At 54.6% G+C, this 12,131-nt stretch overlaps 1 protein-coding gene and 1 long non-coding RNA gene across 3 annotated transcripts in view; one reads left to right on the forward strand and one right to left on the reverse strand.

Annotated features, from left to right (window-relative positions):
• LOC107222781 (flocculation protein FLO11) overlaps positions 1-12,131 on the reverse strand; it is a 100,715-nt gene that overhangs the window by 34,967 nt on the left and 53,617 nt on the right. The gene's annotated exons all lie outside the window — the stretch shown is intronic.
• On the forward strand, positions 1,715-7,346 carry LOC124293827. Its single transcript, XR_006903682.1, has 3 exons — positions 1,715-1,762; positions 6,185-6,250; positions 7,307-7,346. It is a non-coding gene; the product is annotated as an uncharacterized LOC124293827 (long non-coding RNA).

The raw sequence follows: 12,131 nt of genomic DNA on the forward strand, positions 1-12,131 counted from the left end.
AGCGTTTGAAGATTCAGTAGTCGACGCCTCTGCACTTGTCGTGGACGACTCCGACGAGACCGTTGTAGCGTTGGAAGACTCTGTGGTCGATGCATCGGCACTTGCTGTAGAGGTCTCTGATGTGACCGTCGTAGCGTTTGAAGACTCTGTGGTCGATGCATCGGCACTTGCTGTGGAGGTCTCGGATGTGACCGTCGTAGCGTTCGAAGACTCTGTGGTCGATGCATCGGCACCTGCTGTGGAGGTCTCTGATGTGACCGTCGTAGCGTTTGAAGATTCAGTAGTCGACGCCTCTGCACTTGTCGTGGACGACTCCGACGAGACCGTTGTAGCGTTGGAAGACTCTGTGGTCGATGCATCGGCACTTGCTGTGGAGGTCTCTGATGTGACCGTCGTAGCGTTTGAAGATTCAGTAGTCGACGCCTCTGCACTTGTCGTGGACGACTCCGACGAGACCGTCGTAGCATTGGATGATTCAGTAGTCGACGCCTCTGCACTTGTCGTAGACGACTCCGACGAGACCGTTGTAGCGTTGGAAGACTCTGTGGTCGATGCTTCGGCACTTGCTGTAGAGGTCTCTGATGTGACCGTCGTCGTGTTGGAAGACTCTGTGGTCGATGCATCAGCACTAGCTGTGGAGGTCACTGATGTGACCGTCGTAGCATTGGATGATTCAGTAGTTGACGCCTCTGCACTTGCTGTAGAGGTCTCTGATGTGACCGTCGTAGCGTTTGAAGACTCTGTGGTCGATGCATTGGCACTTGCTGTGGAGGTCTCGGATGTGACCGTCGTAGCGTTGGAAGACTCTGTGGTCGATGCTTCAGCACTAGCTGTGGAGGTCACTGATGTGACCGTCGTAGCATTGGATGATTCTGTGGTTGAAGCATCGGCACTCGCTGTAGAGGTCTCTGATGTGACCGTCGTAGCGTTTGAAGATTCAGTAGTCGACGCCTCCGCACTTGTCGTGGACGACTCCGACGAGACCGTTGTAGCGCTGGAAGATTCTGTGGTCGATGCATCGGCACTTGCTGTAGAGGTCTCTGATGTGACCGTCGTCGTGTTGGAAGAATCTGTGGTCGATGCATCAGCACTAGCTGTGGAGGTCACTGATGTGACCGTCGTAGCATTGAATGATTCAGTAGTTGACGCCTCTGCACTTGCTGTCGAGGTCTCTGATGTGACCGTCGTAGCGTTTGAAGACTCTGTGGTCGATGCATCGGCACTTGCTGTGGAGGTCTCGGATGTGACCGTCGTAGCGTTGGAAGACTCTGTGGTCGATGCTTCAGCACTAGCTGTGGACGACTCCGACGAGACCGTTGTAGCGTTGGAAGACTCTGTGGTCGATGCATCAGCACTAGCTGTGGAGGTCTCTGATGTGACCGTCGTAGCGTTTGAAGATTCAGTAGTCGACGCCTCTGCACTTGTCGTGGACGACTCCGACGAGACCGTTGTAGCGTTGGAAGACTCTGTGGTCGATGCATCGGCACTTGCTGTAGAGGTCTCTGATGTGACCGTCGTACCGTTTGAAGACTCTGTGGTAGATGCATCGGCACTTGCTGTGGAGGTCTCGGATGTGACCGTCGTAGCGTTTGAAGACTCTGTGGTCGATGCATCGGCACTTGTCGTGGACGACTCCGACGACACCGTTGTAGCGTTGGATGATTCGGTAGTTGACGACTCCGCACTCGCTGTAGAGGTCTCTGATGTGACCGTCGTAGCGTTGAAAGACTCTGTGGTCGATGCATCGGCACTTGCTGTAGAGGTCTCTGATGTGTCCGTCGTCGTGTTGGAAGAATCTGTGGTCGATGCATCAGCACTAGCTGTAGAGGTCACTGATGTGACCGTCGTAGCATTGGATGATTCAGTAGTTGACGCCTCTGCACTTGCTGTAGAGGTCTCGGATGTGACCGTCGTAGCGTTGGAAGACTCTGTGGTCGATGCATCGGCACTTGCTGTGGAGGTCTCTGATGTGACCGTCGTAGCGTTTGAAGATTCAGTAGTCGACGCCTCTGCACTTGTCGTGGACGACTCCGACGAGACCGTTGTAGCGTTGGAAGACTCTGTGGTCGATGCTTCGGCACTTGCTGTGGAGGTCTCTGATGTGACCGTCGTACCGTTTGAAGACTCTGTGGTCGATGCATCGGCACTTGCTGTGGAGGTCTCTGATGTGACCGTCGTAGCGTTTAAAGATTCAGTAGTCGACGCCTCTGCACTTGTCGTGGACGACTCCGACGAGACCGTTGTAGCGTTGGAAGACTCTGTGGTCGATGCATCGGCACTTGCTGTGGAGGTCTCTGATGTGACCGTCGTAGCGTTTGAAGATTCAGTAGTCGACGCCTCTGCACTTGTCGTGGACGACTCCGACGAGATTGTCGTTGCGTTGGAGGATTCAGTAGTTGACGCCTCTGCACTTGATGCAGAGGTCTCTGATGTGACCGTCGTAGCGTTGGAAGACTCTGTGGTCGATGCATCGGGTCTTGCTGTGGAGGTCTCAGATGTGACCGTCGTAGCATTGGATGATTCAGTAGTTGACGCCTCTGCACTTGATGCAGAGGTCTCTGATGTGACCGTCGTAGCGTTGGAAGACTCTGTGGTCGATGCATCGGGTCTTGCTGTGGAGGTCTCAGATGTGACCGTCGTAGCGTTGGAAGACTCTGTGGTCGATGCATCGGCACTTGCTGTGGAGGTCTCTGATGTGACCGTCGTAGCGTTGGAAGACTCTGTGGTCGATGCATCGGCACTTGCTGTGGAGGTCACTGATGTGGCCGTCGTAGCATTGGATGATTCAGTAGTCGACGCCTCTGCACTTGTCGTGGACGACTCCGACGAGACCGTTGTAGCGTTGGAAGACTCTGTGGTCGATGCATCGGCACTTGCTGTGGAGGTCTCTGATGTGACCGTCGTAGCGTTTGAAGATTCAGTAGTCGACGCCTCTGCACTTGTCGTGGACGACTCCGACGATACCGTTGTAGCGTTGGATGATTCAGTAGTTGACACCTCTGCACTTGCTGTAGAGGTCCCTGATGTGACCGTCGTAGCGTTGGAAGACTCTGTGGTCGATGCATCGGCACTTGCTGTGGTGGTCTCTGATGTGACCGTCGTAGCGTTGAAAGACTCTGTGGTCGATGCATCGGCACTTGCTGTGGAGGTCTCTGATATGACCGTCGTAGCGTTGGAAGACTCTGTGGTCGATGCATCGGCACTTGCTGTGGAGGTCACTGATGTGACCGTCGTAGCATTGGATGATTCAGTAGTCGACGCCTCTGCACTTGTCGTAGACGACTCCGACGAGACCGTTGTAGCGTTGGAAGACTCTGTGGTCGATGCATCGGCACTTGCTGTGGAGGTCTCTGATGTGACCGTCGTAGCATTGGATGATTCAGTAGTTGTCGCCTCTGCACTTGCTGTCGAGGTCTCTGATGTGACCGTCGTAGCGTTTGAAGACTCTGTGGTCGATGCATCGGCACTTGCTGTGGAGGTCTCGGATGTGACCGTCGTAGCGTTGGAAGACTCTGTGGTCGATGCTTCAGCACTAGCTGTGGACGACTCCGACGAGACCGTTGTAGCGTTGGAAGACTCTGTGGTCGATGCATCGGCACTTGCTGTGGAGGTCTCTGATGTGACCGTCGTAGCGTTTGAAGATTCAGTAGTCGACGCCTCTGCACTTGCTGTAGAGGTCTCGGATGTGACCGTCGTAGCGTTGGAAGACTCTGTGGTCGATGCATCGGCACTTGCTGTGGAGGTCTCTGATGTGACCGTCGTAGCGTTTGAAGATTCAGTAGTCGACGCCTCTGCACTTGTCGTGGACGACTCCGACGATACCGTTGTAGCGTTGGATGATTCAGTAGTTGACGCCTCTGCACTTGCTGTAGAGGTCTCTGATGTGACCGTCGTAGCGTTGGAAGACTCTGTGGTCGATGCATCGGCACTTGCTGTGGAGGTCTCTGATGTGACCGTCGTAGCGTTGGAAGACTCTGTGGTCGATGCATCGGCACTTGCTGTGGAGGTCACTGATGTGACCGTCGTAGCGTTGGAAGACACTGTGGTCGATGCTTCAGCACTAGCTGTGGTGGTCACTGATGTGACCGTCGTAGCATTGGATGATTCTGTGGTTGAAGCATCGGCACTTGCTGTGGAGGTCTCGGATGTGACCGTCGTAGCGTTTGAAGATTCAGTAGTCGACGCCTCTGCACTTGCTGTGGAGGTCTCTGATGTGACCGTCGTAGCATTGGATGATTCAGTAGTTGACGCCTCTGCACTTGCTGTAGAGGTCTCTGATGTGACCGTCGTAGCGTTTGAAGATTCAGTAGTCGACGCCTCCGCACTTGTCGTGGACGACTCCCACGAGACCGTCGTAGCATTGGATGATTCAGTTGTCGACGCCTCTGCACTTGTCGTAGACGACTCCGACGAGACCGTTGTAGCGTTTGAAGACTCTGTGGTCGATGCATCGGCACTTGCTGTGGAGGTCTCGGATGTGACCGTCGTAGCGTTGGAAGACTCTGTGGTCGATGCTTCGGCACTAGCTGTGGAGGTCACTGATGTGACCGTCGTAGCATTGGATGATTCTGTGGTTGAAGCATCGGCACTCGCTGTAGAGGTTTCTGATGTGACCGTCGTAGCGTTTGAAGATTCAGTAGTCGACGCCTCCGCACTTGTCGTGGACGACTCCGACGAGACCGTTGTAGCGCTGGAAGATTCTGTGGTCGATGCATCGGCACTTGCTGTAGAGGTCTCTGATGTGACCGTCGTCGTGTTGGAAGAATCTGTGGTCGATGCATCAGCACTAGCTGTGGAGGTCACTGATGTGACCGTCGTAGCATTGGATGATTCAGTAGTTGACGCCTCTGCACTTGCTGTCGAGGTCTCTGATGTGACCGTCGTAGCGTTTGAAGACTCTGTGGTCGATGCATCGGCACTTGCTGTGGAGGTCTCGGATGTGACCGTCGTAGCGTTGGAAGACTCTGTGGTCGATGCTTCAGCACTAGCTGTGGACGACTCCGACGAGACCGTTGTAGCGTTGGAAGACTCTGTGGTCGATGCATCAGCACTAGCTGTGGAGGTCACTGATGTGACCGTCGTAGCATTGGATGATTCAGTAGTTGACGCCTCTGCACTTGCTGTCGAGGTCTCTGATGTGACCGTCGTAGCGTTTGAAGACTCTGTGGTCGATGCATCGGCACTTGCTGTGGAGGTCTCAGATGTGACCGTCGTAGCGTTGGAAGACTCTGTGGTCGATGCTTCGGCACTAGCTGTGGACGACTCCGACGAGACCGTTGTAGCGTTGGAAGACTCTGTGGTCGATGCATCGGCACTTGCTGTGGAGGTCTCTGATGTGACCGTCGTAGCGTTTGAAGATTCAGTAGTCGACGCCTCTGCACTTGCTGTAGAGGTCTCGGATGTGACCGTCGTAGCGTTGGAAGACTCTGTGGTCGATGCATCGGCACTTGCTGTGGAGGTCTCTGATGTGACCGTCGTAGCGTTTGAAGATTCAGTAGTCGACGCCTCTGCACTTGTCGTGGACGACTCCGACGAGACCGTTGTAGCGTTGGAAGACTCTGTGGTCGATGCATCGGCACTTGCTGTAGAGGTCTCTGATGTGACCGTCGTACCGTTTGAAGACTCGGTGGTAGATGCATCGGCACTTGCTGTGGAGGTCTCGGATGTGACCGTCGTAGCGTTTGAAGATTCAGTAGTCGACGCCTCTGCACTTGTCGTGGTCGACTCCGACGACACCGTTGTAGCGTTGGATGATTCAGTAGTTGACGCCTCCGCACTCGCTGTAGAGGTCTCCGATGTGACCGTCGTAGCGTTGGAAGACTCTGTGGTCGATGCATCGGCACTTGCTGTGGTGGTCTCTGATGTGACCGTCGTAGCGTTGGAAGACTCTGTGGTCGATGCATCGGCACTTGCTGTGGAGGTCTCTGATGTGACCGTCGTAGCGTTGGAAGACTCTGTGGTCGATGCATAGGCACTTGCTGTGGAGGTCACTGATGTGGCCGTCGTAGCATTGGATGATTCAGTAGTCGACGCCTCTGCACTTGTCGTGGACGACTCCGACGAGACCGTCGTAGCATTGGATGATTCAGTAGTCGACGCCTCTGCACTTGTCGTAGACGACTCCGACGAGACCGTTGTAGCGTTGGAAGACTCTGTGGTCGATGCTTCGGCACTTGCTGTAGAGGTCTCTGATGTGACCGTCGTCGTGTTGGAAGACTCTGTGGTCGATGCATCAGCACTAGCTGTGGAGGTCACTGATGTGACCGTCGTAGCATTGGATGATTCAGTAGTCGACGCCTCTGCACTTGTCGTGGACGACTCCGACGACACCGTTGTGGCGTTGGATGATTCAGTAGTTGACGCCTCCGCACTCGCTGTAGAGGTCTCTGATGTGACCGTCGTAGCGTTGGAAGACTCTGTGGTCGATGCTTCAGCACTAGCTGTGGACGACTCCGACGAGACCGTTGTAGCGTTGGAAGACTCTGTGGTCGATGCATCGGCACTTGCTGTGGAGGTCTCTGATGTGACCGTCGTAGCGTTTGAAGATTCAGTAGTCGATGCCTCTGCACTTGCTGTAGAGGTCTCGGATGTGACCGTCGTAGCGTTGGAAGACTCTGTGGTCGATGCATCGGCACTTGCTGTGGAGGTCTCTGATGTGACCGTCGTACCGTTTGAAGACTCTGTGGTAGATGCATCGGCACTTGCTGTGGAGGTCTCGGATGTGACCGTCGTAGCGTTTGAAGACTCTGCGGTCGATGCATCGGCACTTGCTGTGGAGGTCTCTGATGTGACCGTCGTAGCGTTTAAAGATTCAGTAGTCGACGCCTCTGCACTTGTCGTGGACGACTCCGACGACACCGTTGTAGCGTTGGATGATTCGGTAGTTGACGCCTCCGCACTCGCTGTAGAGGTCTCTGATGTGACCGTCGTAGCGTTGGAAGACTCTGTGGTCGATGCATCAGCACTAGCTGTAGAGGTCACTGATGTGACCGTCGTAGCATTGGATGATTCAGTAGTTGACGCCTCTGCACTTGCTGTAGAGGTCTCGGATGTGACCGTCGTAGCGTTGGAAGACTCTGTGGTCGATGCATCGGCACTTGCTGTGGAGGTCTCTGATGTGACTGTCGTAGCGTTTGAAGATTCAGCAGTCGACGCCTCTGCACTTGTCGTGGACGACTCCGACGAGACCGTCGTAGCATTGGATGATTCAGTAGTCGACGCCTCTGCACTTGTCGTAGACGACTCCGACGAGACCGTTGTAGCGTTGGAAGACTCTGTGGTCGATGCTTCGGCACTTGCTGTAGAGGTCTCTGATGTGACCGTCGTCGTGTTGGAAGACTCTGTGGTCGATGCATCAGCACTAGCTGTGGAGGTCACTGATGTGACCGTCGTAGCATTGGATGATTCAGTAGTTGACGCCTCTGCACTTGCTGTAGAGGTCTCTGATGTGACCGTCGTAGCGTTTGAAGACTCTGTGGTCGATGCATCGGCACTTGCTGTGGAGGTCTCGGATGTGACCGTCGTAGCGTTGGAAGACTCTGTGGTCGATGCTTCAGCACTTGTCGTGGACGACTCCGACGAGACCGTTGTAGCGCTGGAAGACTCTGTGGTCGATGCATCGGCACTTGCTGTAGAGGTCTCTGATGGGACCGTCGTCGTGTTGGAAGAATCTGTGGTCGATGCATCAGCACTAGCTGTGGAGGTCACTGATGTGACCGTCGTAGCATTAGATGATTCAGTAGTTGACGCCTCTGCACTTGCTGTAGAGGTCTCGGATGTGACCGTCGTAGCGTTGGAAGACTCTGTGGTCGATGCATCGGCACTTGCTGTGGAGGTCTCTGATGTGACCGTCGTAGCGTTTGAAGATTCAGTAGTCGACGCCTCTGCACTTGTCGTGGACGACTCCGACGAGACCGTTGTAGCGTTGGAAGACTCTGTGGTCGATGCATCGGCACTTGCTGTAGAGGTCTCTGATGTGACCGTCGTACCGTTTGAAGACTCTGTGGTCGATGCATCGGCACTTGCTGTGGAGGTCTCGGATGTGACCGTCGTAGCGTTTGAAGACTCTGTGGTCGATGCATCGGCACTTGCTGTGGAGGTCTCTGATGTGACCGTCGTAGCGTTTGAAGATTCAGTAGTCGACGCCTCTACACTTGTCGTGGACGACTCCGACGAGACCGTTGTAGCGTTGGAAGACTCTGTGGTCGATGCATCGGCACTTGTTGTGGAGGTCCCTGATGTGACCGTCGTAGCGTTGGATGACTCTGTGGTCGATGCATCAGCACCAGCTGTGGAGGTCACTGATGTGACCGTCGTAGCATTGGATGATTCAGTAGTTGACGCCTCTGCACTTGCTGCAGAGGTCTCTGATGTGACCGTCGTAGCGTTGGAAGACTCTGTGGTCGATGCATCGGCACTTGCTGTGGAGGTCTCAGATGTGACCGTCGTAGCGTTGGAAGACTCTGTGGTCGATGCATCGGCACTTGCTGTGGAGGTCTCGGAAGTGACCGTCGTAGCGTTGGAAGACTCTGTGGTCGATGCATCGGCACTTGCTGCGGAGGTCACTGATGTAGCCGTCGTAGCATTGGATGATTCAGTAGTCGACGCCTCTGCACTTGTCGTGGACGACTCCGACGAGACCGTTGTAGCGTTGGAAGACTCTGTGGTCGATGCATCGGCACTTGCTGTGAAGGTCTCTGATGTGACCGTCGTAGCGTTTGAAGATTCAGTAGTCGACGCCTCTGCACTTGTCGTGGACGACTCCGACGATACCGTTGTAGCGTTGGATGATTCAGTAGTTGACGCCTCTGCACTTGCTGTAGAGGTCTCTAATGTGACCGTCGTAGCGTTGGAAGACTCTGTGGTCGATGCATCGGCACTTGCTGTGGAGGTCTCTGATGTGACCGTCGTAGCGTTGGAAGACTCTGTGGTCGATGCATCGGCACTTGCTGTGGAGGTCTCTGATGTGACCGTCGTAGCGTTTGAAGATTCAGTAGTCGACGCCTCTGCACTTGTCGTGGACGACTCCGACGACACCGTTGTAGCGTTGGATGATTCAGTAGTTGACGCCTCCGCACTCGCTGTAGAGGTCTCTGATGTGACCGTCGTAGCGTTGGAAGACTCTGTGGTCGATGCATCGGCACTTGCTGTGGAGGTCTCTGATGTGACCGTCGTAGCGTTTGAAGATTCAGTAGTCGACGCCTCTGCACTTGTCGTGGACGACTCCGACGACACCGTTGTAGCGTTGGATGATTCAGTAGTCGACGCCTCTGCACTTGTCGTGGACGACTCCGACGAGACCGTTGTAGCGTTGGAAGACTCTGTGGTCGATGCATCGGCACTTGCTGTGGAGGTCTCTGATGTGACCGTCGTAGCGTTTGAAGATTCAGTAGTCGACGCCTCTGCACTTGTCGTGGACGACTCCGACGACACCGTTGTAGCGTTGGATGATTCAGTAGTTGACGCCTCCGCACTCGCTGTAGAGGTCTCTGATGTGACCGTCGTAGCGTTGGAAGACTCTGTGGTCGATGCATCGGCACTTGCTGTGGTGGTCTCTGATGTGACCGTCGTAGCGTTGGAAGACTCTGTGGTCGATGCATCGGCACTTGCTGTGGAGGTCTCTGATGTGACCGTCGTAGCGTTGGAAGACTCTGTGGTCGATGCATAGGCACTTGCTGTGGAGGTCACTGATGTGGCCGTCGTAGCATTGGATGATTCAGTAGTCGACGCCTCTGCACTTGTCGTGGACGACTCCGACGAGACCGTCGTAGCATTGGATGATTCAGTAGTCGACGCCTCTGCACTTGTCGTAGACGACTCCGACGAGACCGTTGTAGCGTTGGAAGACTCTGTGGTCGATGCTTCGGCACTTGCTGTAGAGGTCTCTGATGTGACCGTCGTCGTGTTGGAAGACTCTGTGGTCGATGCATCAGCACTAGCTGTGGAGGTCACTGATGTGACCGTCGTAGCATTGGATGATTCAGTAGTTGACGCCTCTGCACATGCTGTAGAGGTCTCTGATGTGACCGTCAGAGCGTTCGAAGATTCAGTAGTCGACGCCTCCGCACTTGTCGTGGACGACTCCGACGAGACCGTCGTAGCATTGGATGATTCAGTAGTCGACGCCTCTGCACTTGTCGTAGACGACTCCGACGAGACCGTTGTAGCGTTTGAAGACTCTGTGGTCGATGCATCGGCACTTGCTGTGGAGGTCTCGGATGTGACCGTCGTAGCGTTGGAAGACTCTGTGGTCGATGCTTCAGCACTAGCTGTGGAGGTCACTGATGTGACCGTCGTAGCATTGGATGATTCTGTGGTTGAAGCATCGGCACTCGCTGTAGAGGTCTCTGATGTGACCGTCGTAGCGTTTGAAGATTCAGTAGTCGACGCCTCCGCACTTGTCGTGGACGACTCCGACGAGACCGTTGTAGCGCTGGAGGATTCTGTGGTCGATGCATCGGCACTTGCTGTAGAGGTCTCTGATGTGACCGTCGTCGTGTTGGAGGAATCTGTGGTCGATGCATCAGCACTAGCTGTGGAGGTCACTGATGTGACCGTCGTAGCATTGGATGATTCAGTAGTTGACGCCTCTGCACTTGCTGTCGAGGTCTCTGATGTGACCGTCGTAGCGTTGGAAGACTCTGTGGTCGATGCTTCAGCACTAGCTGTGGACGACTCCGACGAGACCGTTGTAGCGTTGGAAAACTCTGTGGTCGATGCGTCAGCACTAGCTGTGGAGGTCACTGATGTGACCGTCGTAGCGTTGGAAGACTCTGTGGTCGATGCATCGGCACTTGCTGTGGAGGTCACTGATGTGGCCGTCGTAGCATTGGATGATTCAGTAGTCGACGCCTCTGCACTTGTCGTGGACGACTCCGACGAGACCGTTGTAGCGTTGGAAGACTCTGTGGTCGATGCATCGACACTTGCTGTGGAGGTCTCTGATGTGACCGTCGTAGCGTTTGAAGATTCAGTAGTCGACGCCTCTGCACTTGTCGTGGACGACTCCGACGATACCGTTGTAGCGTTGGATGATTCAGTAGTTGACGCCTCTGCACTTGCTGTAGAGGTCTCTGATGTGACCGTCGTAGCGTTGGAAGACTCTGTGGTCGATGCATCGGCACTTGCTGTGGAGGTCTCTGATGTGACCGTCGTAGCGTTGGAAGACTCTGTGGTCGATGCATCGGCACTTGCTGTGGAGGTCACTGATGTGGCCGTCGTAGCATTGGATGATTCAGTAGTCGACGCCTCTGCACTTGTCGTGGACGACTCCGACGAGACCGTCGTAGCATTGGATGATTCAGTAGTCGACGCCTCTGCACTTGTCGTAGACGACTCCGACGAGACCGTTGTAGCGTTTGAAGACTCTGTGGTCGATGCATCGGCACTTGCTGTGGAGGTCTCGGATGTGACCGTCGTAGCGTTGGAAGACTCTGTGGTCGATGCTTCAGCACTAGCTGTGGAGGTCACTGATGTGACCGTCGTAGCATTGGATGATTCTGTGGTTGAAGCATCGGCACTCGCTGTAGAGGTCTCTGATGTGACCGTCGTAGCGTTTGAAGATTCAGTAGTCGACGCCTCCGCACTTGTCGTGGACGACTCCGACGAGACCGTTGTAGCGCTGGAAGATTCTGTGGTCGATGCATCGGCACTTGCTGTAGAGGTCTCTGATGTGACCGTCGTCGTGTTGGAAGAATCTGTGGTCGATGCATCAGCACTAGCTGTGGAGGTCACTGATGTGACCGTCGTAGCATTGGATGATTCAGTAGTTGACGCCTCTGCACTTGCTGTCGAGGTCTCTGATGTGACCGTCGTAGCGTTTGAAGACTCTGTGGTCGATGCATCGGCACTTGCTGTGGAGGTCTCGGATGTGACCGTCGTAGCGTTGGAAAACTCTGTGGTCGATGCTTCAGCACTAGCTGTGGACGACTCCGACGAGACCGTTGTAGCGTTGGAAAACTCTGTGGTCGATGCGTCAGCACTAGCTGTGGAGGTCACTGATGTGACCGTCGTAGCATTGGATGATTCAGTAGTCGACGCCTCTGCACTTGCTGTCGAGGTCTCTGATGTGACCGTCGTAGCGTTTGAAGACTCTGTGGTCGATGCATCGGCACTTGCTGTGGAGGTCTCGG

The sequence above is a fragment of the Neodiprion lecontei genome, chromosome 4, assembly GCF_021901455.1.
Source record: "Neodiprion lecontei isolate iyNeoLeco1 chromosome 4, iyNeoLeco1.1, whole genome shotgun sequence".
NCBI classification, from domain to species: domain Eukaryota; kingdom Metazoa; phylum Arthropoda; class Insecta; order Hymenoptera; family Diprionidae; genus Neodiprion; species Neodiprion lecontei.